The following is a 25,994-nucleotide window of genomic DNA, read 5'->3' on the forward strand; positions in this document are numbered from 1 at the left end:
TGATGCCAACCCCAAGAGCTTACCCACTTGGTATCACAATAGCCTAAGATCGCCAAGAAATGGTGATATTTTTTTTTTCTTTTCTATGAAGCCAGAGAACATTCTGGTGATGCTTTTTCCACTGCACCTGAAGCTATGAAGCCCCTACAAAAGAATTTGGATGAGGTTTTCCTCCCCTCTTTCCTTTTAATCTCTAAGGGATTGCCACTAAACCGAGGCCACTCTGGCACAGGCAGAATGACTGAGCCCTTTTTCCAACAGAGCACGGCAAAAAAAAAAAAAAAAAAAAAAGGATGCCTGCTGCATCAGTATCCCAGAATACTTTTTATTCCCCAATGCCCTTCTGTAAAAGGTGATGCTTGCTTTGTGCAACACTAGGGGATAAATGTGCTGGCACCGATGTTCATGTCCCACAGCCAGGCCCTGCGGGGTTGGCCACTTGACCGGGAGACCGTCTACGGCCCCTCCTCTCCCCTAATGACAGGGAAGCGAAGAACGGGAAAATGGTTAAACAAGGTTTTCATTTTGACCTTAGCGATTATATTCCTGAGACGGAACCAAGAGTGGAAAACACCTTTCCATTTTTGCGCTTGTGGTTTGGTCTGATTTTTCTCTTATTATTTTTTAAATCTTTTCTTTCAGGCTATATTTAAATTCATTTTTCTCCAAAAATGTAAAAGGGCCTGTCTGCATTGAATTCCTGGAGAGCGTCTCACTGATGAAAGTCCAATACGGATATAACAGGCTCTTAACACATTTCCTAGTTAATGTATCTCCGTGGGAATCATTCCTGTATGCTCACCTGCAAATCTGGCCATCCTCTTTTAATTTTCTCAGTCCTTATACCGTACAGCTGACTCCTGCCATAATTTATGTTAGAGTGCCATCTTATGGTAGTTTGGGACCACCATTTGCGGATGGAGAAGCGCAGGGCTGTCTCCAGCGTTTTAAAGAAAAATATGGATTTAAAAATCATCTTTAATTAATCACACCAGATAAATGTGTCAGAAAGGATGGTCTGTAAATAAGAAACCTGCTTCCGTGTGGTCTGCTAAAGGCCAAACACGACAGAGAATATTTGAGCAGCCACACAAACCTTAAAGACAACCGATGAATTTTTTAATTTTTTTTTTTAAGGCATTTGGGTTCTCATTCGGGGACTATTACTGCATAATCCGACATTTAAGCAGCAAGTGTTCTTCATGAATGCCATGACGTATTTGGGAAGAATATCAGAGGGAGGGCCCGGTCTGAGTAAGTGATTTGTGGCCCAGAATTTTCAGCTCTGCGTTCTCAGGGTGCATCATTTCTCCCTTCTCATCTCCAAAAAAACCCACAAAACTCTCTGGGCCCATATCAGCATGACACAAGGAAACTCAACCCCACTTTGAAGCTTGATCATTTGCAAATGTATTTCAGTCCCAGGTTTAATTCGAGAAGATTCCTTGGAGAAGCCTCATTCCGGAAGTCTGCCTGCCAATTTTTGGAGGCTCGAAGGCTTGTTTCCTCTCTCTTCTCCAGGTTTCTTTCCACCCACAAAGTTAACGTACATCGTGAATGGGCCTGAATTTAATTCCTAATCAGAACCTGCCAGTTCTGTGGCTACACTGCCAGTCACTCTCAGGAAGGCAAAAGAAAAACAGGGTTTCAGTTCCAGGTTTGTTTGGTGGGGGGGGTTATGGACCAATGAGGTCATGAGATGGGGATCCTGGGGGACCTGGGGTGGTAGCGAGGCTTTTACTAAAGTAGATGCCCTGCCCTATTTAACGCTAGCCGACTGATCTACTCCTAACCCCCACATTCAAGAATTCTTTCGTTCGACCTCCATCTCCTTTCCAGACTGCCCCATTGTTTTCTCATCCATGCTATAGGGCCAAGATGAAAAATTGGAGTGGATGGTGCAAGGTGGGGAGGGTATCCTTTCGTTTTCCATCTATGGATACCCCCCTCTCATCTCCATAAAGAAGATACAGAACACATAGCGATTCATGATGAAAGAAGAAAAATTAATACGCATTTCACCAGATGCAAAACAAGAACTTTGGAACAAAGGCCGTTTTTTTTTTTGTTTTGTTTTAAAGGCATTTGAATGTCAAACATTTCTCGGGTTCTTCCTGCCCCGTCACAATGGAACTGCTTTCCTTTTAACTGCGCCATTTTCAATCATTGTAGGGATCACAATTTCAAATTAAACATTCCTAATAAGTCATAGTGGGTTCTGTTTACTTGGTTTCTGCTTTCCCTTATTTTGACATCACCTCGCCTTCCCTCGGCCCCCGCCCCCCAGCCTGTTTTGCTTATGAACTTACCTTTGCTGACCCTTCTCCCCTCTCCTGTCTGGGGGCTGCTCTTGCTTCAGTCCCTGCACTTGAAATGTTCCCTCTTCAACTGTCATCCTCAGATCAGCAGGGACACGCCTGGTGCCCACATTCTCCCCATCTTTTGTTAAGAGTGTGTTTGTGTGTCATTGTTTCCCTCCCTCCCCCAATCAAAAGTACACAATCAGAGACTCCAACACATTCAGCTGAGATTCTGAACGGACTGTACCCATTAGGAATTCTTAAAGTGCAGACCGACTCTACAAAATAGGACTCTTGCAGATGCAAAGGCGACATCCTGGCCCGCCTCACCCCCACCCCACCTCCCAACATGTATGGTTTTTCATGGCTGTTCCAATTTAAATTTCTCAGTTTACCAGTTAAAGAGATGATTTTCCTAATAACCATCCTGCAAACTCCATCTGGGATCCCCCAAACAAGCTGTGTTCTTCTGCCTCTCACAGACATGAATTATAAAAAGTCTGCAGTCGGAGCAGGGGCGAGGTCAGGCCTTCTTGATCCTGAACCATGAAGAGTCTTAATGCCTGCAGACACGCAGGATAAGTGAACAGGGAAGATGAAATAAATGCCTTCCTACGAGTGTTTTTCTCCCCCCATCCAGCCTGCTGATCTGGTGCAAATTACCTTGGGGAAGCCCAAGCTATAGTCCTCAAAAAACCGGAAGTGAGGAGCATCTACTATGATCACAATTATCCTACGATGTTCATGCATCGCAGGATAACGTTCCCCTTCCAAGCTTTCGGCCTAATGTCTCGTGTGAACAGAGAACCAGATGGGAGTTTTGGGGGCTAAAATGGATACACCAATTATTTATAGATTCGGACTAAAAATCACGTGAACTGCCTTCTGTGGAGTTCCATTTTCCGAGAACAGACTTGAAATAGACATAGTTGTGGAAAGTCTCAGAAACATTTAGAATAATCCTAAACATGATATTGCAAGTAGGGAATGGTGGAGTTAAGCCCGAAGAATTTTAGAAGCCCCTTCATAAAGAAGAGCATAGTTTTAGAACTATCTTTTGGAAATCTCTAGAATGAGACCAGGAGGTTCACCTTATCTCCTGTTGGTTTCAGCAGCATGTCCCCTGGTCATTTCTTCCTGCTGAGAAAACCTCTAAAATTAGACATGACTGCTTGCATAGCTAGGCGCCCCCAGCTTTGGAGTAGAAGGAAATTGTTCCTAGGGCATGTGTTCCTAACACATGATAGGCATTCAATCAACATTTACCGGGAAGGATCAAAGAATAAAAACAGAACCTTTTTGATTAGTACTAAATATATGATGATGCATTATTTCAGAAGATTTCCTTCAGTTCTCCATTTTATTATGTTAGCTTTGGCATATATAAGGGTTTTTTTTTTTTTTTCTTTTCTTTTTGCAGGGAGTGTGGGAAGGGCAACATTTCTTGAAGGATCCCTTTGTGCTAGGTACTGTCCTAAATACTTTACCTGTGTTGCTTTATTTCCACCTCACAACAACCTATAATCTTTTGCATCTTATAATGGAATAATAACTTGCCTGAGGTTAACCAGCTTGTCCAGGGTCATCTAGCCAACCAACTCCGGAGCCCAAGCCCCAACTGCTCCCAAACATGGCCTGTTCCGCTGTGATTCAGAATTGAGAAATGCTGCCTTCTGTTTTCACTCATAAATCTAAAACTCAAAATGGAGGAATTTCTGGAGAATGGCTAAGGCCATTAAAATTTTTTAGGGATGTTTACATTTTCACAGCCAACAAACCATTTAGGGAATCGGCAAAAGCTTTAGCTTTTTTTTTTTCCCCCCTTAAACTATTTCTTTAATAAATAGAGTCTCCTGGAAGACTCAGGGTCACATGCCTAGCTCCAAACTACTCTCTAGGCTCTCCTATTAACACACCCTCTCGGTGCACAAACTACCTAAAAAGCTTAAAATATAAAGGAAAATTTAGAAATGAACTCGTGTCTAGTGACACCAATACTTGAGTTACGGTGTGAATTCTCAAATAAGTTACTTGGACTGACTTAATTTTTACTGTTATCCATTTGAACATACGTAACATCACTCAACACTTTGGAAATTAACAACTTTAATTACCATTTACTTTCTACTTGGAAAAAGTCATCATTCATCAGAAAGTAGAGATTCTCCTGCTCTATCAAACTTGCTCAGAATCAAAACAAACTTCCACGTTTTCCTGGTTAATTGTAACTCTCAGGAAAAAAGGCCTCCGATGTTTTCTCAGGTGAAAAGGGAACCATGGTATTCCAGGTCACCCCGTCCCCACCTCCCACGCCTGTGTTAACTGGGCCAAGAGCAAGGATCTTGAGAAATGATACAACTCTGTGCTCTCTGCTCCATGTGGCTTCAATAATGTCAGCTGGAAGAAATATATTCCATAAAAATGACAATCAAGCACGCATTGAGTTATCAATATGCACTTTGGCTGGGGGACACTTCCAAGCGAATCACCTAAAATTAAAGAAGCCCCTGTTCTTATGTTGCCTGGAAAATTGCAAATGTGGAAACATGTTTTCCCCCTTAGTTTCAAATCCCCTTGTTCCACAATTAATTTCCCCACTGTCATGGCACGGAGTGTCGTGGGATCCTATGATTGTGTGCGTGTGTGTGTGTGTGTGTTTTCTCTGTGTGTTCTTTGTACTTCAGCTGAACACCACTTTAGATCATCCTCGACAAGGAAGTAAAAGTTATCATTAGCATGTTGAATAATGGATGGTGTCCATTGTATTTTCTTGTTTAGGAAAATAAATCATCCTGAAAACTTTTATTATGTTCTATGTAAAATGGAAGCACATCAGCACTTGTTATGTTTTCCTTCTCCTGAGTGGGTTTGGCAGGGCGCCTTCGGCTGGAAAGAACAACCAGGGGTTGCCAAGCAAGGGCTGGCTTGATTCCGTGCCATTCCTCTAGGGGATGTAAACATCCTGCCTTGGAAGACTTCACCAACCTGTAGCTAGAAAACTCCTGTGCACAGAGGTGCAGCTGGGAGAACTGGAAGCCATGAGTCATGGCAGCAGACAGGCCCTGCTGGGGAAGGAGGAGGCCAAAAGTTCGAGTCCCCAGGAAGAGGACAGCATTGAATGTAGTGGAGAAACAGGCAGGAGTTGAGTGTGGACAAAGGACAAAGAAGATCAAGGTTTCCTGAGTGCCAACAGACCGGCTGCCCGATACTGTAGCACGCACCTTCACCTCCATCACCGCATGTCAGACCCAGTAGGGCACTGACTGCATGTGTAGTCTTGGGGAACTTGCTTCATCTGAGTTTCCATATTCTTATTGGCCAAGTGGGGATGGACGAGTTACAGTACTGAATTGCCTTCACACCAGAGCAATGAGCAGGTGCTTTGAGTCCCCAGAGCACACACTCTCCCAGGATCCTGGCTGAACCACCCCACCCCTCGTGGGCTACCTTGCAATCCTGAGCTCAAGGGAGATGCGGGTACAGCAGAGCCTCTAGGGCCTGTCCAGTAGTAAGGGCTGGTTTGCACTCAGTGGCTGGACCCATGTCATACCACTTGTTAGATAGCTTTATAAGGCTGGCAGAGGGACGGGGATGGATTCTACAGAGCCTATCACATGAAAAGCCCCAGATAAATGATGATAGTTACACCCATTATACAGATGGGGAAAACAAGGCCAACAAGGTTAAATAACCATGCTATGGAACCAGGATATGAGCCTAGGATCATATGGTATCCTATCACAGATTCTCATCTCACTGTCAACCATGATGTAGCAATGGGAGAATCCTAACAGCTCATTTAATGATGGCATAAAAGAGTGTCCCTCCGAGAGAGAGCCATTCCATCAGCTCCATTTCAGATGCCCATGCTCTTCTTGAATGTCATCCCCAAGGAGTCGTTTAAAGGCCAGCATAGACTCAGTTGTGCTGACAACGTTTTAATTATGTTATCAGACTTATGACATGGCAACTGCTTTGCTCAAGACTGAATGAAAGAAACTGGTCTCAGCTGCAGAATGGAATTTGACAGGTACACAGCTAGTCTTCTCGACCACAACTGGATGATGCTTTTACGTCTGGGTGCTCTGAGTAAGTACTGAGTTGTACCTTTGTGATTCTCTGTGTTCTTGGAGGGTAGGGGGAGAATGGGTATAAAAAGATTCTATATGAGATTTCGTATGGTCAATAAAATTATTACTTTAAAAACTTTCATCAAGGTAGAATATTGTCAGGATAGATTAAAACCAATCATGGCTCAGCTACTAGAAGTGTGATCCTCATATAGTAGTCACAATGTGGATCCTATGCCCTGCTCTCTTCTAATTATTCAACCTGCTTCTCTATCAGCTATTAGCACTTGAGTATGAAATAGTCACCCGTGTGTGGACAGGAGAGTGCTTCTATGGGAAGAGAACATAAAGGGGTTACATTTAATTAAGAGCAAGGGAAAGAAATAGGAACATTTTAGAGGGAGGCCAGTGTGGAGCTGATTCAGAAGTAATCTAAGATTTTTCCTGCTCAACATGTGGTTCATGGGCCAGCAATATCCGCATCCCCTGGGAGCCCATCAGAAATCAGAGTCTGAGACCCACCCTGTCTGATGGATCACACTCTGTATTTTAATCAGATGCCCAGATGATTTGTATGCACACCCCTGTTGGAGACGCTCTGCTCCTGGGGGCCCAGCCTCTGCTCACACGTGGTGGAGAGGAGCTGGTGGGGGTTGGTGTGGAGCAGAAAATGAAGTTGTAAGAGTTGGGAAGGTACCCGAGTGTTCGCCTCAGAGGTTATCCTGTCTGGATCGGCTGCAGGGGGAAAAAATCTGTTCTTAGATGATGAGCAGGCTGTGGTTGCAGTTGCACCCAGCATGATGGCCATCTGTGTATAAAAAGAAAAGCAACACTGTGCAGGAGTGTGGAATCGCTACAGCGGCTAAGCACGCCAGGTGTTTAAGCAGGAAAGCCAGTCTTAAAGATCAAAGGCAAATCGATTGTAAAAGAGAACATCTTGCCCACCAAAACCCAGGCCCTCCGAATGGAGAGAGGGCGATGTCTGAACAGACCAGATGTGAGCAGCCGAGGGATCCAGAGAGCCTAGAATAAACTGGCTGCAATACACCACTAAATACAAACACAGGTTCCGCAGCAGATGTGAGAGTCCTCCGAGGCCCCCGGCTGAGGCGGTAGGAATTTTCTGTCCCTGTGGTAAATGGGCAGTAATTAATTATAGGACAGACGCGGAAGCCTAAAGACTAAGTTCTCCACCGCCAATGACAGGGGAGTGGAGGTTTTGGAAAGAGCTGTGTGAGCACTTTGAGGTCACCAGTCTGGGGTCACAACAGGTGCCGCCTCCCAAAGGCCTGAGATGGGTGGGCAAGTTATTTGGGAACTGAAGCGTGGGGTGGCTCTGGCTCGGAAGCCCCCACCCTCCTGGGCCCATCCTTTCAGACTCGGGACCACCGCACTGTCACTCCACCAGCATGCTGGCGGGGCCGGGGGCGACGGGCAGGGACACGGGCATTCCATCACCTAGTGAATTTCCCACAAGCCCCAGCTGGTCTCCTCTTAATTGCCCCCACAGAGATCTTCATAAATACATTTAAATATAATAATTATTATTGTTATTTTACTTTGTTCTCGATGGCAACTTTCCTTCAAACAGCTCAAAGAACGATTCTGAAATTATCCAATTAATCTTTGCAAAATTTCTGTGAAGAAGGTGGGTGGCAGTTTCTCTACACTTCTTGAGGGGAGGGAAAAGCAGAGAGAGGTTAAAGGGCCTGGAGTAATTTGGGGACGGTGCAGAAATGGAAAACCAGGCTCCCAACCTCCTTCCCCCAGATACTCCTCTGCTGCCAAGTTCAGTGTCCTCTGAAGAGCACAACTGCCTAGGCCAGGGCCCTAAGTCCAGAGCACTTGTATTCAGATCCTGGTGCCACTGCTCCATAAGACATAAGACTTTATGCAAGTCCTTTAGCCTCTCTAGGCCTCAGTTTCCCCATCTGTCAAGTGCCTCAATGAGATATGACAGTAAGGACTGTTTGGCTGCTTAGGGCAGGGCTTCTAGTAGCACAGCCTCTGGAATCCACCCTCAGTGGGCTTGTTGGCAGTTTTGTTTTGTTTTTTTTAAAGATTTATTTATTTGAGAGAGAGAATGCGAGTGTAGGGGGGAGGGGCAGAGAGAGCCCCAAGCAAACTGTGCTGAGCGTGGAGCCCAAGGCGGGGCTCCATGATCAGGACCCCGAGATCAGAACTGGAGCAGAAACCATGAGTGGGATAGACCCAACCACCTGCGGCATCTAGGCGCCCCTTGCTGGCAGTTTTATACACAAGGTGGTTTTGTGCATGGCAGTGTAAATGGCATACTTAGGCATGCAATGAAGCAAGAGGGTCCAAGATCGGGCTTGGGAGACAGACAGCCTGGTTCATATCTTGGCTCCTACACTGGCTAAATCCTCTGACTTTGGGCAGGTCCCTTAACCACATTGAATGAGTCTCCTCCGCTGTCCATCAGGGACAGGGATGATTCAATAAGATACCGCATATAAAGGGTCTAGCATAGAAGCGCTCAGTGAGTATCCATAGGGTGGTTTAGAGGAGGCGTCTGCTGTCAGACTGTCTGCATTTGGATCCTGACCCCCACTTTTCTAGCTCAGAGACCTTGGGCAAGTCACCTCATTTCACGGGAGAAGGTAGGTCCCCATGAGGATTAAGTTTATACATACAATGTATAACAGAACCGGGCATACAGTCTGTGCTTGATCGATGTTATTATTAGTTGCATTATGATTATGGCTTTATTTCTTGTTTCTCTTTTGTCTGTGGAACCATGAACACTGGCCTCCACACGTATGGAGAGAGATTACTCTAAAATTTGGGGGTGATGTGGAGGGAAAACAGTTCGTGTCAGGCCGCTATCCCCCAGTAAATTGGAAGAAGCATCTCTAAGCTGGAAAACACTCCCTCTGGAATCAGATAGGCCTTCGGTCTGCCCCTCACTGGCTAAGAGATGCTGGGTAATTTTGCCACTGTCTTTCGCTCAGTCAACTCATCTGGAGAATAATGGTAACAAGCTGAACAGGGGACTTGAGCTAATATACACAAGTGTGCTTTGTGAATTCGTAAATACTACCCATATTTAAAGGGTTATGAATCGAGAAACACACGCACTTTAAAAGCACACTAACATCGGAATTTTCACTTAAACGAGGGCAAACTAAACACTTTTTTTGTATATGTGCTTCTATTTTTCATCCCTTTGGGGGAGAAAAAATGAAAAAGTTCTCGTCTCAGGTAGGAAAAGAATGAAGATACCTTCATTTCCGGTGGTGCCGGCACCCTGGATTCATCACCAGCTGCTCTAACACCAAACACACCATCTTCCCCCCACCCAGGGGACTCAAAGTAACTGCATTTCTCTTTGCTGAGTTCCTGTGGGTACTTCAAAGCCTGGAGACTTTGCAGATGTCTTGGTGGTGATTTCCCTTTAGCAAACACATGGGAAATACTTCAATAAGACAGAGAGACCAGCTCCACAAAAGAAAATTGGGGGCCAGAAAGAGAGAGATGGCTTGCAAGCTGAGCCCAAAGAGCCAGGCCGCCGGATACTCACTTCTCAGATGGACGGCCTGCATTTGCAGCAGGGGTCTATTCCTTCGGCTCACCCTAACACTTACGGCAAGGAGGCATTTCTTAGGCACTAACCCATGAAACGTCAAAACCGAACTTGACTAGAAGAAACTATATGAAATGCCTCCCCGTTGCCAAGAGCCTCCCCGCAGGCTACCACCCCCCTGGGAAGATAAGAACAGTGGCCTCTCGGACCTGACAAGGGTGGGGCCGGCCGGCAGAGGGTGGATCTAATCGCACCTTGTGTCATTTCCAGGTTGTGTTTCTTTTGCATTTTTGAGTCTCCTCCCAAAGCAAGTTTCCCTTAACATGTAGTCAGGGACATTTTCACTTTGAGGAGCTCTAAAGCTCTAACCCACAGAGTCCATCTTTACATACGGCAAAGTTCTTTTGTGAATCAAAATTTGCTTTCTGAATCAAGAAGCACCTCATCCTTTAAAAGTAAGAATGTATTACAAAACGACAGTACCGTCTACAATCTAGACAAGGAGTGTGAAGCATCTGCGCAGTAAGCAAAGGGACTGCTCATTGGCTTTCCCAATGGTGGGGATGGTGCCTGGGGTTGGGGGGCACCCAGTGGGTGCCCGGTGCACTGGGTAGGATGCTCTGCAAGGCAACGGCCTGATATGGGGGTGATGGCCGTGGCTATAGGTCAGAGTGAAGCCCCCTCATCCACTGGGGCACCGAACACACAGGGCCAAGCAGGCCCTCACCTGGGAGACACCCTGCCTGCCTATCATTCATCCCTGCTTGATTTCTACAACAAAGATTATCGCGCGCTTGCTATCAGCCAGGCATGGTGCCCCCCTGAGTGATAATCATGGTGTCTGTCCTTGCCAAGTCTAGCGGGAAGGACAAACAGGCTGTCACAATACATTGTGCTCCTGCTGTCTTGGGACAGGTGCAGGCTCCAAGAGAGAACACAGGAGGGGTGCCCTGAGGTGGGGAGAGGGACGGAGAAGGGTACTGTAATGGCACCCTGGGGGGGGGGTCACTCGCCTTCAGGGAGGAGCAAGGAGGAAGGATAATAGGAGTGAAAGGAGGAAAGACTGGAGACTTAGCTCCATGTGGGCAAGTCACGGAGTCAGGACATCATCCACAGGGCAACTGGGAACCACAGCATCACCACTGGCTTCTTAGCTTAGGCAAAGCAAAAATTTATTGAACCTGACCACATACAAAGATTAGGGTACCACACAAAATGAGAGCAGCGCCAATATCATCTCCATCCTGCAGTTGAAAGAATGGAGGCTTGGCAGTGAGGTACCCCGCCCTGGGTCATCCAGCTACTGGGACTTTACGCTGTAGTTGAGGTTTCCGAGTTTGCCACCCAGAATCAACACCCCCTTTTCTGGGACTCCATCTCCACGAGGTCACTGGAGCTGTAGGCTGGGGTATAGGACTTAATGCCTGGCCTGGCAGAGCACTGCCATCCTCTGGCCACAGTCACTGGCTCAGGAATGAGAGCCAGTTAGAGTCAATGGCACACAATGTTGGGACTTCCTGGGAATCTTGAGAGAGAGAGAGAGAGAGAGAGGGAGGGAGAGAGAGAGAGAGTGGGAGAGAGAAAGGTCTCTTAAAAGTGGGAGGATAGGGGCACCTGGGTGGCTCAGTTGGTTAAGCATCTGCCTTCGGCTCAGGTCATGATCCTGGAGTCCTGGAATCAAGTCCCATATCGGGCTCCCTGCTCAGCAGGGAGTCTGCTTCTCCCTATGACCCTCCCCCCCCCTCATGCTCTATCTCATTCTCGCTCTCAAATAAATAAATAAAATCTTTAAAAAAAAAAGTGGGAGGATATACGTTTAGAGCTGGGGAATGAAGACAGCACAAAGAGAACAATGAGATTAGGTCTCCTGGATCAAACTCTGCTTGAAGCCACAATACTCCACAACTTCTCAGTTAGGTTATTTACCATATTCTTGGAAGGTTTCTCTGTCACTTGCAATGAAGTAGCCCTAATGCAATGGTGCTTATTGTGACCCTCTCTTCCTGTACCCCGAATGTTACATGTGGCTGAAATTGCTTTGGTGTTTTGCTAATTTCTCACATTTAAAAAATTATCTTAGTGAAAATTTTGAGCATGGACTAAATTGAGCTATGAAAATAAAGGCAGAGAACAGGAATGCATTATTTAAACAACTGTAAAATTAGTTGCACAGGAAAAGGAGACTGGATGTAGAGCGAGGGGAACTGAGGTACAGAAGCACAGATCCTGCTCTGGGGCTCACCAGCTCTGTGACCTTGGGCAAGGCACCTTTGCTCTCTCAGCATCAAACCTATGGAATAAGGGAGCATCACTAGATGGGACCCCAACTCAGGTTGGTGACTGCTACGTAGGCTGCTTTTGAATCATCAAAAGTTGACTAACACAGATTTAGGAGACTCATTCATATCTAAACATAGATGGAGGTTTAGCTTCAAGAAAGTTCACACCTGTTTGTATCTGGCAGGTGCAGCTGAGAAAGGCTCATCATTGGGCTTGTGTTCAGGGAAGGACAATTATGTAACTGACAAACCCCAGAGAACCTAGCTTGTCTTGGATCTTGGAAATCTCAAATGGCAGCCCTGGGAGAGGGTTTCCAGCCTGGCTTGAGTCTTGTTGTGCTCAAGACACGTGAGTATCCCACCACCCTGCTGCTTGCAAGAGACGACTTTCCCACTTTGCTCTCTGCCATTATGGAGCCTCTCTCTACAAACCCTTCCAGTGAGTCCCCAAGTGCAGCTGGTCTCATCTTTTGATGACAGCCAGCCAGTGACCTGGAAGGTGGCCCACAGGAACCCGTAAAAACCACACTGGTTGTTTATAAAGGTTGACACTGGCAGGTTGCAATTGGGTAGTGACTTTCAAAGAATCTGATGGGCTGGGCTGGGTGCTTTATTTAGCTATTCTGCTAAACATAAACTTTAGAATTTCTACAACTTTTAGAAATAGACACTTTTCACCTGCTTTGAACTTGATACAACAAAGAAAGCATCTACAAGAATTGGAGTTAAGACGCCTGTCACTATAACAGACTTTGAATAGAGTCTCCTTTTAAAACCTGTATTCTGTTATAAACACACTTCGTTCTCCAATGATTCCACCCATGAACTAATTAGGGCTTTTTGCCTGCAACATGTGAGATTTTAAGTTCTTTTTTTTTAAGATTTTTCTTTTATTATTTTTATTTATTTGACAGAGCACAAGTAGGCAGAGCAGCAGGGAGAGGGAGAAGCAGGCTCCCCGCTGAGCAGGGAGCCTGGCGTCCTATCCCAGGACCCTGGGATCATGACCTGAGCCGAAGGCAGACGCTTAACCGACTGAGCCATCCAGGCGCCCCCGAGATTTTAAGTTCTGTGTTGTAAAAAACGAAATATACAACTGGATATGTGAAGTGGCTATCGAGATTGGTTAGAACAAGGTCACGTTCTAATCGGCAGTCACTGACCCCCTCTTGCAAGGCAGAAATTATCTCCTCTCCCCGGATAACACCAGGGAACATGCTCCCTGTAAGTCCTGGTGAAGCCCTAACACAATTTCGACCTCTCCCATCTTATTTGAATGACTTTCTAGGGCTACCCTATCAGGGGTTCCATGTAGCCCAAGAGCCATAACAGACTTTTTAGCGGAACAAAGAAGACCAGAGTCACTCCCATTTTTATGCTCTTGGAATTACCGAAACACCAGCAAAACGTCTAATAGTAGAAAACTATTAACAGTGCCCAGCTCTTGTCACGGTGACTATCATTCAGCTACCTAAACACAAGAGGCATGAACTGTTCTTGAGAACAAGATACAACACCAACAAGAAAAATAATTAGATTTAAAACCACAAACCTCCACTGAAGTTTCTCCAGGACCAACAGTTTGTGTCTTGGTGTGAAGATAATACACATTTGTTGATCAAGGTGAGTGCCGACTTAATTACCTCGAGGGGCATGTCTGAACTCTAGAAAGTCAGTGGGGGCTCTGGCGGGTTTCCTCTGCCCTCAGACATCACCTCCAGGTGCAGAGTGAAGAAAGTCCTACAGGTGTTGGACGCCCACAAATGAAGCATAATGGCTATGTTTCCTTTAAAGGATCCCGCGCACGTGGGCAGGAGACAGGAGACGCTGGTAAATGACTTCTCCCATACCACCTGAGTAAGACCAGGCCGCTTTGCAAGGCTCACTGTTCTTTGGTCTCTCCTTTTTCCTGTTCACTTTCGCCTTACTTCCTTGACATCTCCTTTATGGCATTCCTCTCAGCCTTGCCCTGGCGCTAAGCAGCCCCACGTTCGTGCCTATCTTCAGATTTCCATAAACACTGTTATTTCCCACGGCTATCATTACGGAAAAAAAAGAAGTACTTGGCTGGGGGTGCGGGGGTAGCTATTATTGTTTGCATGTGTTAAAATGTATCACTTTTATCCTAAAAAGAGGATTTTCATAAACATAAAAAGTGTCTGGACTCTTATTTTATTTTTTGAGGTGGGGAGGGACAGAAGCAGAGGGAGAGACCCTTAAACAGGCTCCATGCTGATGCGGGGTTCGATCTCACAACCCTGAGATCATGACCTGAGCCGAAATCAAGAGTCAGGCGCTTAACCAACTGAGCCACCCAGGCGCCCCGGGCCTCTGCGTTAGAGTGTGATTTTAAAACAGCCAGCGTATATCTAAAAACAACAGGCCCATCTTGACCAGAACACTACGGTACAATAAAGTAGGACTATCAAGACCCACACATGAACAGCCTGAGCTGCTGCAAAGGGTCTTCCCACAGATTTTCTCATTTCATCTTTCCACCCAGTGATGGGAGTATTCATTCTGCCTGTGCCCCAGACGACAGAAACTGAAGCTCAGAAAGGTCAGGAAGCCCCATGCGAGGTCACAAAGCTTGCAGGCTGGGGTTTAGGGAGGCAGGAGCTAGTCTTCTCCCTCGAATGGCAGTGCTCTTTCCAACCACAAAACCAATTCCCCAGGATCCTACAAGGCATCTCCCTTGGGCTTGTGACAATGTCACTCCTCCGTTCAACAAACAGCAGAGCCTCTGTGTGAAAGGCCTGGGGATTCTTGAGTTAGGGCCACACTTACAAATGAACACACATGAGAACGCACCTAGTGCCACAGAGGAGCAAAAAGAAAATTTAAGGGCCTCCTATGTTGTCAGAGGGAGGGCTCCTCTCCAGCTTGAAAGCTCAGAGCTGGCTTCCTGGAGGAGGGGGCCTTGGCTCACGCTCAGAGGCTGGGAAGGGGTGAGCGGGCGGGGACGGAGGCAGAGGGCTGGGGCCACAAGGGGCTTGGCTGGCTGCACACGTGTCAGAGAGCTGTGGGGTCAGCACTGCAGTCCGCTCGCCGCCGCGGCCAAGGGAGAACCCGCCGTACACTTTGCTCCTGGCTGGAATCTAAAATACAGCTTTAAGTTATTAAGGATCCTGGAATGCCACAAACTTCTGAAAACTGCCTGTCAGGATCACAAAGATACTTGGAGGAAGGCTCTTCAAACCAAGTGTCAGAAATGAGAGATGAGCCTGTGTGACCCCACTTCACCGCGCACATGTTTATCAGCCATCAGTCACCGGATGGCGGTGGTGCGGCTGCGTGGAAGGAGATCCTACAAATAAAATAGGAACTCACAGTATGTGGATTTGTGTGTTTTGCTCCATATTAAAGGGGGGAAAAAACACCTCTTGGGTTCTTCTTTCCAAAACTGTGATATAAAGGTATGAACCTTTCATTTTTTGAAGGCTTTTAGGGAAAGCCGTAAAGCCCGCCCAGGACAGTCAGGGGACCATATTTTGTGCAACAGAAATTCTTCTAAATATAGAACGCACAGCGATCACAAGAGGGATGCGAGCAGTGTCCTTGGATGCTCCGCAGAACAGGCGGATGACAAAGCTGCTAAGAGGGTTTGCATCGAAATCCTGCGCTCCCCGATTTAGCAGAAGGCTTATTTCGCTCTCTCGCATGAGTGGGTTGCCGGAGCCGACCCACAGCAGTCGCATTTTGAATCCCATTCTTTGCCTTGTCCTAGGCCTGCCTTAAAGGTACATAAAGCTCCCGGCCGGGGGAATTTGCTTTTTAACCAGGTACAAGTAAATTTCCTTAGCCAAACTCCGCCTATCCCTAACGCTTGCCAGATATCACAGGCCAGTTTCTTTCTTTTTTTTTTTTTAACTTCACCTTCCCAACAGAAACAAAAGGGAAGCTCTATAAACATTTCAGATTGCTAATATACTCCCTCTTCTCATTCTTCTAAGTGGAAACTTTGCTCTTGAGAGAAGGTGAGCATCTACTAAAAAGTAATTTTCCTCTGTCAGAAGGGCTCGCCGAGCACTTGATCGCAGCTGAAATGTGTTTTAATAAGGCCTTTCTCCTTTACAAGCCGGCGGCTTTCAGCTCTGTCCCACAGCCTGAGCGGGGAGGAAGATGGCTCTCAGACATCCTTTTGTGGCTCTAATCAGAGCCAGAAGGGCCGTAGTGACTTTCAGGCCTTGGGGAGCTGTAGCTCTTTTGTATCCATCTCATCCAAGAAATCAAGTTTGATTAATTTGTCATCAAGGCAAATGTGTGATCCTTTGAAGTGGAAGGCTGAACTAGGGCTGCAAAAACCCAGGTCAGCGGGATAAACGGTGATGGTGCCCAATTGAACGAGTTCTTCTGTGCCTGTTCTCATTTAAAACGCTCTGGAAAAACAACAACAGAACCCTTTTCCACACAAGTGTTCCGAGTTGGACTGCTCCCCATCCCAAGTCTCCTTTTGTTTACTTTAATTGAAAATAGAGTTATCTGGGCTACAGAGTAAGTAAGACCCGGAAAACACTGAGCCACGCCACAAAGCACGGGGTTGGAAGGTTCTGACCTCCTGCCAATCTTAAAAGGCCACTTGGAGTGGGAGATTCGAGAGGGCTGAACCCGGTGTCAGCACGTGCTTCTGGAATGAATAATCGGAAGGGGTCTCCAACTGGGTCATGGGACAGATGCTCATTTACGATGCTCTGGTCTTGTTAACCTGCACTTAGTGGAGTTCCTGAGCCGCTGAAAATGCATAAGGCAGTGGCCCCAAGATATTATTTAATCCAAGACTTAGTGTCATATTTCTTGTTCAGATGCTATATATGCTTTATAAGGAATTACAGGGCTTTTAAAAATTACAGAGTAAGCAATCTTTAGACATTCCGTAGTGTAAGAATCCCCATATTGAACATGTTGGCGCACAGGCCTTTTTATGATGGTTACCCCTCAGGTATATACATAAAGACATGGTGAATTACCAAGCGAAAGTCCAGGGCTCGATCGGCTTTTAAAGATGTTTGAAAAGCACCAACAAATTATAAACAGCCTTTGTGGTTACTGAATTCAGTGTCAAAACTATTATTAGAGCATTTTAAAACAATAATGAGATTAGTAAAAACACTCAGCTTTAGAAATCTAAGGATACTTTAACTTAAAAAAAAAAAACACAAAACTCTGCTTACGACAACACTCAAACATTCCTTCATTCCAGCATGCACTGAGTTTGTAGTATGTGTAGGTATGTGGAGCTCAAACATGTTTAAGATACACTTCCTGCCTTTTTTATGGTCTAGTAGTTCCTAAGTTTTAATGATATTTGCCAATCCGCTCAACGGTAAGCTCCAAGAAGAATGGATGATGTCTTTTCTTGTTTATTTTTGTATCCCCAGTGCCTAGCAGCACATCATAGTTGTTCAATAAATACTTTCTGACTGAATGAGTCAATATCCCATATAATCCTTATCTCAGCTATACTGATGTCTATCAACTTTCTTTAAGGCACCCAGCATTAAAAGAATATGCACAGAATACAAGGAACCCTTGGGAGCCTCCTACGGTCCTCCTCCAATGATAAGTTGGAGTGCCTACAATCCACAGAGCATTACATGGGACTTACGTTTCAACGATAATTTGTTCAGCCTGGAAAACATTTTCATTAGCTGGACTTCCTTCGTATATTCCTGAGTAACAATGGCAATAATGTCCTTAGAAAATAATTAACTGGAAGATTCATTCAGGTTTTTAATTGGTTCACAGCAAATGACCCAGAAGTCAGGTACACAGCGCTCCAGTGAAGAAGGCAGATTTGTTTGTGCCACTATGGCGTGAGGAGGTAGAATGATTGGTAAACAAGCAGTCATGAGACTAGTGGGTTTTGGCCAGTGTTGCCATCAGCTTGCAGGATCTCAAACAACTTAAGCCGGACCAGTACGTCAACAGGAATGTGCCAAAGTTTCACTGGATCAGTTCATTCTCTTTACCGTGTGGACGTATAGTCAACTAATAGAAGTACCATTGAATAGCTCTCTACATGAGCAAAGTGCTGAGCTGGGTGTTTAAATATGTCATTGGTTTTGAAGAAGCTCTGTCTTCTTCCCTTCTGTAGATTAGGAAATTGGGGCTATGAGAGGATGAGTAACTTGCTTGAGGCAGAAGCTAATGGGATTTCAACCTAATAAAACAAATTCCAAGCTAAGCTCTTTGCATTGTGCCAGTCTGCCTCCCTTCCGATTGTTGACATCCAAGGCTAAGGTTTGGAAATCCCAGAGTGGTTCAACCCAGAGAGAATCCCACAGTCTCCCACGAAAACCACCAAACCATTAACCAGGACACCTGACAATCTGGTCAAGAAACCAAATCCCATCTTCTCTGCTCTTCTCATTTCCAATCTCCGGTAGAAGCATTTGCAAACACAAATAGTTAAAGGTCACCAGTAAGAAGTAGAAGAGGGATTTTGCATGATCCATCTGTGCTGGGATAATCCAGAATTGGCCGTGAATATGTTGAAGGGCCTACACTACACCAGTAATTCTTCTCCACCTGCCATCCACACCAGTCAAATGTGTTATTCTTGTACATTCTTTGGAGGAGAGTGTTAGGCATGTGCATCTACAGATTGGGCACTCAATAAGTGAGACAGAAAAGCAAACTTCAAATATAAATTTTTTAATTCCCAGCTAAAACCTTGAAAAAGTAAGCAAGTAGATGGTGTATCCTAGTTGTACACTGGTTTCGAGACAAATCTGCTCATGTGGAACTGATGCAAAGAAGCGGATTAGGAAATGTGTATTTTTTTCCACATAAGGTATGGAATGAAGGAAAGATCGTTGATTTTAACAGCCAAGAGATTCGGGGAGCTGGCTGCAACTTTGCCACCAACTGCTTGTGTGACCTTAAGCAAATTCTTTATGCTTTCTGGGTCACTTCTTCATCTGTAAAATGAAAGGTTGAACTAGGCCAGCGAGTTTTCAATCTTTTTCTTAAAGCTGTAGAAAGGACCTTTCCTTTACCAACAAACTCTTCTAGGCAGTTTCAAAATCCTTGTATATTGGAATCTTCCATCAAGCCTAGCATCAGGAGAACAGGCTGGAGCCACAGTACCTTATCTGTCCATTGGCTCCGTGACAGACCACCTGCGTGAGCGTGGGCAAGTCATTTCACCCCTGAGCCTTAACTTCCACATACAGAAAATGGGGGCAACAATCATGACAGTACCTCCTAGTGTCTTGGGGAGAAGTAAATTAGTGAGTCTCTGTGCTTCGATGGCATGGAGCGCCATATGCCATTAGTTTCTACTGAGTCACAGCTAGGAACAGAGCCACACAGCACAGCGGAAGCGTGCCAAACTCTACCCGCTCCCTGACTTATGGGGGTAGCCCGGGCTTATAGTGTCATTCCACACTTAGCATTTAAAGAGCTTATAAATAACTTTTCTGAACCCAACTTTCATAAATAGAGGAGCTTCTTTATAAAAAGGTAAAGGTGATGTTTATTACCTGAGTGATAAAACCAGAAAGAAATGCAAGGAAGAGCTTACTGGAAGTCAAGTGGGCCAGGCAGGGCCTGGGACTGCGAGGAAACTAACAAAGAGGGCTCCTGGAGTGACTGGCAAAGTTCTGTTTCTCGACCTGGGTGCTGTTCTAGGAGTGTTTTCCATATAACGATTCACTAAGTTACACATTTGTTTTGGGTGGTTTTCTTTATCTTTGTTTTATTTTTACAATAAAAAGTTTCTAAAAAGTGGTGTTTCATAAAACAAAATCAATGAGTATGTAAATTATGCCTACTGGCTTCCAAAATGTTAACAATTTGCCTTGCAATGCATGTCAGTATGGATGTGTTATTGTGTTACTACACTTTTAAAAATACTTTTAAAAATATACTTTACAATAGGAGCTTTGTTTGCAGTATATCTAAAAGTATTTCTGTAGAACCAACCACCTGGAGAACACTTTTTGAAAGCCAACAGGCTTCTGTTAAAATGTTATTTATGATTCCATGACGTTTGTTTTTTTAAAAAAAGACACATTCTGAAAATCAGAGTCTTGTCCTTCATAATTTGACTATCTTCCTGAAACACCAATTATTTTTGCCTCAAAAAGGGAATGCTGTGTTAATATTTACCTTCATTTCTACCAGTCTCCAGTCAGGGTGAGTCACAAAACCCCAAACTTTCCTAAGACCTGAAACCTTCCTCTAGGTCCATGCTTTCTAGAATTCTATATGTGCAAACAACAAGTGATTTAAGTTCCCCAAGTGAAAGAGGAAATTGGGGAGTAAGAGCTTGTCCACATCTTTGAGGCTGGGAGGAGCCCACACATTTAACCATACCATCTGCACAAATGGTACCAGAGTTCAACATGTTTATGATTAGAAGAGCTTATGATTTATGCTTGCTAGTTAAATATGCTTAGGATTTAAAATTATTTTCTCTGGCAAGAAATAACCTAGTCAGCACCACAGCTTAGCCAGATGATGGGAAATAGATACATATTTCAATGGTACACATTTTAACTTGCTGAGCCCAGTAAATACTACTGTTTTCTTTTCTTCCTATAACAAAAGACCTATCTTCCCATAGGATTCCAGAGGGTTTTAAAAATACACTCATTAGGGAAAGCAGTTAAAAGTTCTGTAACAGCGGTTACTACAACCAAAAGAATCACTGGGGTTGGCCTCCGAAAAACTCTATCTTCAGTGGGAAGGCAGAGCCTACAACTAAGAACATGTCCCCAAAAAGTGCATCGATAACCACTACATGATCCAGCACACACAGAATGTATGGCGGCAGTGATTAGACCCGAATACGAGAAGGAGATATTGGGAAATCTTAACACTTTTAAGGTGTTATGCCCTGCCCCTCAAAGACTTCATGAAAATCTGCTGTGTTCATGGTGACTGGGCATCACACACATAATCTTGAACTGCTTGCTTCTGCAGCGAGAGATAGGAAAGTCTGCAGATAAATGGGAGAAGTAAGAGTTTGCTGGTTTCTTTTTGTTTTTAAAGGGATATATTGGACAGTCAGAAAGGAAGAGTAAGTTCACTTTACTTGGAGAAATGGGGGACAGTTGAATCTTAAGGGCAAATTGGAGGACAAGAGAGAAATAAGAGTAATTGACTTACTCTAAAATGAGACCACTGTTAGCAAAAAGTAGAGAAAAGGAATGAAAGTAAGTGAAATGTGTTTTCTAAGAGCCGAAGATGAGCGCTCAATAGGGGAGTATGCAAGGAACAGCTGCTTCCTGTCAGGGTATCATGGACGCCCTACTCCGTGTCCCACATGCCGTGCTGGGAGCTTCATACACACTACGCTAGCTGGACAGAAAGGTTCACTAGGAGCTAGAATAAACAGCGTTATGACCATCACCACACATATACTCGGACCCTAGTTAAGATGAAGCAATGTGGTTAACAAAATGGCATGAAATTTTAAACCTGAGGGAGGAGAATGACACTTCTGTTCTATAGAATCCCAATACAGAGTGAAAATGAGTGGCAACAGATGAGAAAAAAAAAACTCTCAATAGCAAGTTCTACAAACTAATGGACCCTTAAACCCCACAAAGTTATAACTTGAAAAAAGGAGCACAGATTTCATAGCAGCATAGTCCCAAATGAGAAAACAGCAAGAACTTTTACACGAAAAGCCTAAACAGTCGCCCTCAACACATAAATCACTACATTTTCAAGGAAGAAAAGTACAGTCTAGTCTTACCTTATTGCTGCAAAAGGCTGGAATAAAAATTACTGACTCATAGAAGCAACTTTCACATGTATCTGAACATCAAACACAACACACAATATAAAATCAAAAATAACTAGAACAGAAAAGTTTTCAGTCTGACCTTAAAAATACTGAGCAAATCACTAGATGAAGCCAGATCAAAAGGAAGGGCATTACACCAGCTTGTAGCCATATGTGGAAGGGCCCCAACTGCATAGGGCACAGATGGTATACAATGGGTGGGGGTGGGGGGCACAAGCAGATCCAAAACATAAGGCAAATAAACCTGCTTCGGCTTACACACAGGTAAGACAGTTTGAAAGAATGAATCATTTTGAACGCAAATGATAAGATTTTAAATTCGGGATAACTGGTGCTAGATGTCCCAAGCTAAAGTGTGCTCACCAGTTTAAGCTCTGAAATCCTTTGTGTAGTAATTTAGATGAAACTAAAATCTCAGGGAGGATACACGCAAGGGGATGGTAACTTGTTATTAAATGATAACTGAGTAGTTAAGACTTAAAAAAAAAACCCAAAAAAACCACACTGTGGTTGTGAGCCATGTTACCTGATTAAGGTCTGAGAAGGGGGGGGGGGGGGGATTTAATGCATACTCACAAAATTAATAGCTCTATTTGAAAACAGAAACCCTACAAGTTTTATTAAAATGTTCAAAGTCCCCATTCATCATATAAGGTAAAGTGCTAAGATTAAAAATTTCACCTCTTTAAACTTTCTTAGGTAAAAACACAAAACGTACCATTGATTTTCTACAGAAAACTCAGAAACGTTCATATTTACTTCATGCTTGTTTCTCTAAATACAAAGTTGGCAGTTTTATAAATCTCAAACACTTGTTCCAAAATAAAAGTTTCAGGAGAATTCTCCCACTTCAACATCAGGAGTTGAGATTTTCACAAAGAAATCTTACATTTCATAAAATGAGTTGATAGCTTTTTTAGGCAGCAACCCAAACATTTAACACAGATTTCTTCAACCTCGTGGTTTCTGGAGGACACAAAAGCATAGAATATCCAAAAGGCTATTTCATTGGATATTCTAATTAGTACATTCAACACACACATATACAATGGGACTCTAAATTTTAGCAGCAATGATGGACAAAAAAATATTGACTTCACGATGACTTTTGATTATCATTCACATGGTTTTAGGGAATACTTACTTGATTTTTTTGATACTTCTTTGTATTAAAGAATCCCTCCACTTTAGTAATGGCTTTGCTAAGCTATGTCTAGGAGTGACAATTTTAGTGGAAATTCATTCCCAGGCTACTTTGAGAGTCATTTGAACAGTTTTGCGTTATTTTACATGCAATTTTATAGCTCTATAATGTTCATTTAATCTTGTTCAATGATGCTGAACCCCAGATGCCATAAGATATTATAGAAAAGTAGTTACTGCACATATGGAGTAACTACTTTTTCTGAACATTAATTTCTTTTCTCTTAACTCGCTGAAATGGTATTTAGAAAAGAGAAAAGCCGCCCCTCTGTATTAAAGGTTTTATATCAGGGACTTTCAGAGATGGGCTATTTATTACCACTGTGGTCCTGGCCATAAAGTTCTTATTTACGAGCATCATCTTCTCAAGTATTAGTGATAATGGTTTTCTCCAGCCTTCCTAGGGTTGTTGGTATTAAAATTCCAATCAGGTCACCTGAGAGCTTGGGGGGTGGGAGGCTCTCCTCATTTGTCATAGGCGGGGGTTGGTATGAACAGGGGTTCTCAAAATGAGATCTGAGGGCCATCCACATTAGAATCACTGGGGCTCTTGCTAAAAAAGGCAGTTATCTAGGCCTCCCAGACCTGGTGAATCAGAACCTCTAGGGTCGGGGCTGACAAATGTGCATACTGAGTAAGCACCACGATGATTCTTCTGCATGCTACGGGGTGAGAAGCACTGGTAGATGATCTCGAAGGTCCCTTCCACTCTAAAATTCAAAGACTCGGTGAGTTTTCTTTTAGAGATGGAGTAGTGTCAGCAAGATGAGAGTATCTCTACAACATAAGATGGTGACTTTTAGCCTGAACGCGCTAGCCTAAGTAAGAAGTGCTCACAGATTTGGATGTATATGTAAAAATAGAAAACAGAAACAGAACAGCATAATCAGGTGTGTAAAGAACCTATGTGAGCTTTCTTCCTTGGGACAGGACGAGTGAGAGAACCCACTCTAACTCCTACACAGAAGCGTAGGTTCAAAGGGCTCTTCACCGCGCCCCCATTCCCACCTTTTCCCTCTCCACCTTCCGACCCCTCTCAGTTGTCGAGGTCATTACCCAGGCTCTTATAATCCTGAGTTGCCAAACTCTTACGTAATCTTTAATTGGTCTGCATACATTCTTTTAAGAAATAAACTACCCACAGGCAGTCCTCTACTCTCAGTTGTTAGGAGGGAAATCACACAGAAAACACGCAGCCTAGGAAAGGTGAAGAGCAGACTTACAATTTTAAAGGGGAGTTCCATATTTAGAAAGCCCTTAAAAACCCAAAAACCAAACCCTAATTTTACTTCTCCCTTCGGGCACAATATTGGATGAAATATTTCTGGTATTTCCTATATGTTAGTTTATTTCATTCTTTCTCTTCATAACTGCTTAGAGGCTCACTGAGAGCCTAAGATTTGAGATTTTTAAAGCACATCCAGAGAGTTCTATCTTTCACCCGTTTTTATTAGGTATAGGAGAGCTAAACTTCTATTGGTGGTATCTAACCACATTTTTATAAAACCAGAAGAGCAAAATGCACTCGAATCTTAACATAATTACACAAACATAGCTGGATAAATGATGCCGCTGAGCCAGACTGGTTGGCTGGAAGGCAGCGCCACCATGTGATCGCTCCAAATGTTGTCACTTTCGTTTACGTACAAAAGATGGGACCTTCTAGGAGCTGGGCTTCTCACAACAAAGGCCCACCTCCCGTCCCAATAAGGTTATTTTCAAACACCCAACTGGAGCATTGCTTTAGTCGCTGAGAGTCGGAGGGAGAAAATGAGAGGATACCTGATCACGTACGGGCACATCAGTGGCCAGACAGGATCAGGTATGTAGTGCTCGATTGGGGTGAGCTGTTTGGGGCTTAGGTTGACAGACTTTGGACTGTTCTGTTTGAGGAACCTGGACTGGGCATGTAGCCTGCAGTCTCTGATGCCCAGCTCTGCTGCTTGCTACCCCATGTCCTCTCACAAGGGACGGGTTTGGTCAAGGCTCTGCTAGTAGCCGGCAGGTGTGTCTACTACTCAATGATACCCAAAGTTTCGTTCATCTGTAAGGTCTTGGAACTGTGTGTATGTATAGGCATGAGCTGAAGTCAAGAACAGTGTTGAGAAGGAGTCGAGTTAAACTATTTAAAGTTTTACGAGAGTTGTGTTTTTCCTTTTGCGTTTTCTTGCTGTCAATTTTACCATAAATTTAATAGCCACATTATATCAAATGTACGTGTTCACTGTAAACTATCCCCTCGTTTCAGAAATGTGGAAAAGTCAGGCAGGGAATCTTTAAGTGGAGTAAGTCAACACTTCCGGGATGTGCTTACAGAAGAAAAGTGAATACAGAGACAAGTTACTTTCAGTGGGTATTATCTGTCCTTATGAAACGGGTGTAACTTCCCCAGTGTAAGCAAGCCATTGTGATCTAACAACCTAGTATGGGGCAATGGGAGGAGAAAATACATACTGGTTTCCATCAGAGACCCTGGCTCTGCATCCAGACCTAAGGAAGGACAAAAGCGAGCAAGTCAGCGCTGTGACTTCCATACGGCTCTCTGTAGAGAGGACAGGCTGCACCTGCAAGGTCCGGACTGAAAAATCAGGATCTTCCTGCAAGTTGCCACCACCACCCCCACCCCACGCCCCCAAGCATGGGTACACTGCCCTAAACAAAAGTCACATGCCCCACAAGATATTTCCTTGTATCTCAAAAGAGTATTAGCTTCTTTAATCCAAGAAGGTAATGAGAGGTTTTTAGACTGATTAAATCAGATTAGTTCATACAAAGTCTATTAGGAACTAAATATTCAATTAAAACAATTTCCAAAGCAAAATCTGACAAAATCCACTCTTA

General features: G+C 44.2%; 1 protein-coding gene across 1 annotated transcript in view; it reads right to left on the bottom strand.

Moving 5' to 3' along the window:
• Positions 1-25,994, bottom strand: part of EIF4E3 (eukaryotic translation initiation factor 4E family member 3) — a 251,077-nt gene that overhangs the window by 152,719 nt on the left and 72,364 nt on the right. The gene's annotated exons all lie outside the window — the stretch shown is intronic.

The sequence above is a fragment of the Phoca vitulina genome, unplaced genomic scaffold (assembly GCF_004348235.1).
Source record: "Phoca vitulina isolate PV1807 unplaced genomic scaffold, GSC_HSeal_1.0 scaffold13, whole genome shotgun sequence".
NCBI classification, from domain to species: domain Eukaryota; kingdom Metazoa; phylum Chordata; class Mammalia; order Carnivora; family Phocidae; genus Phoca; species Phoca vitulina.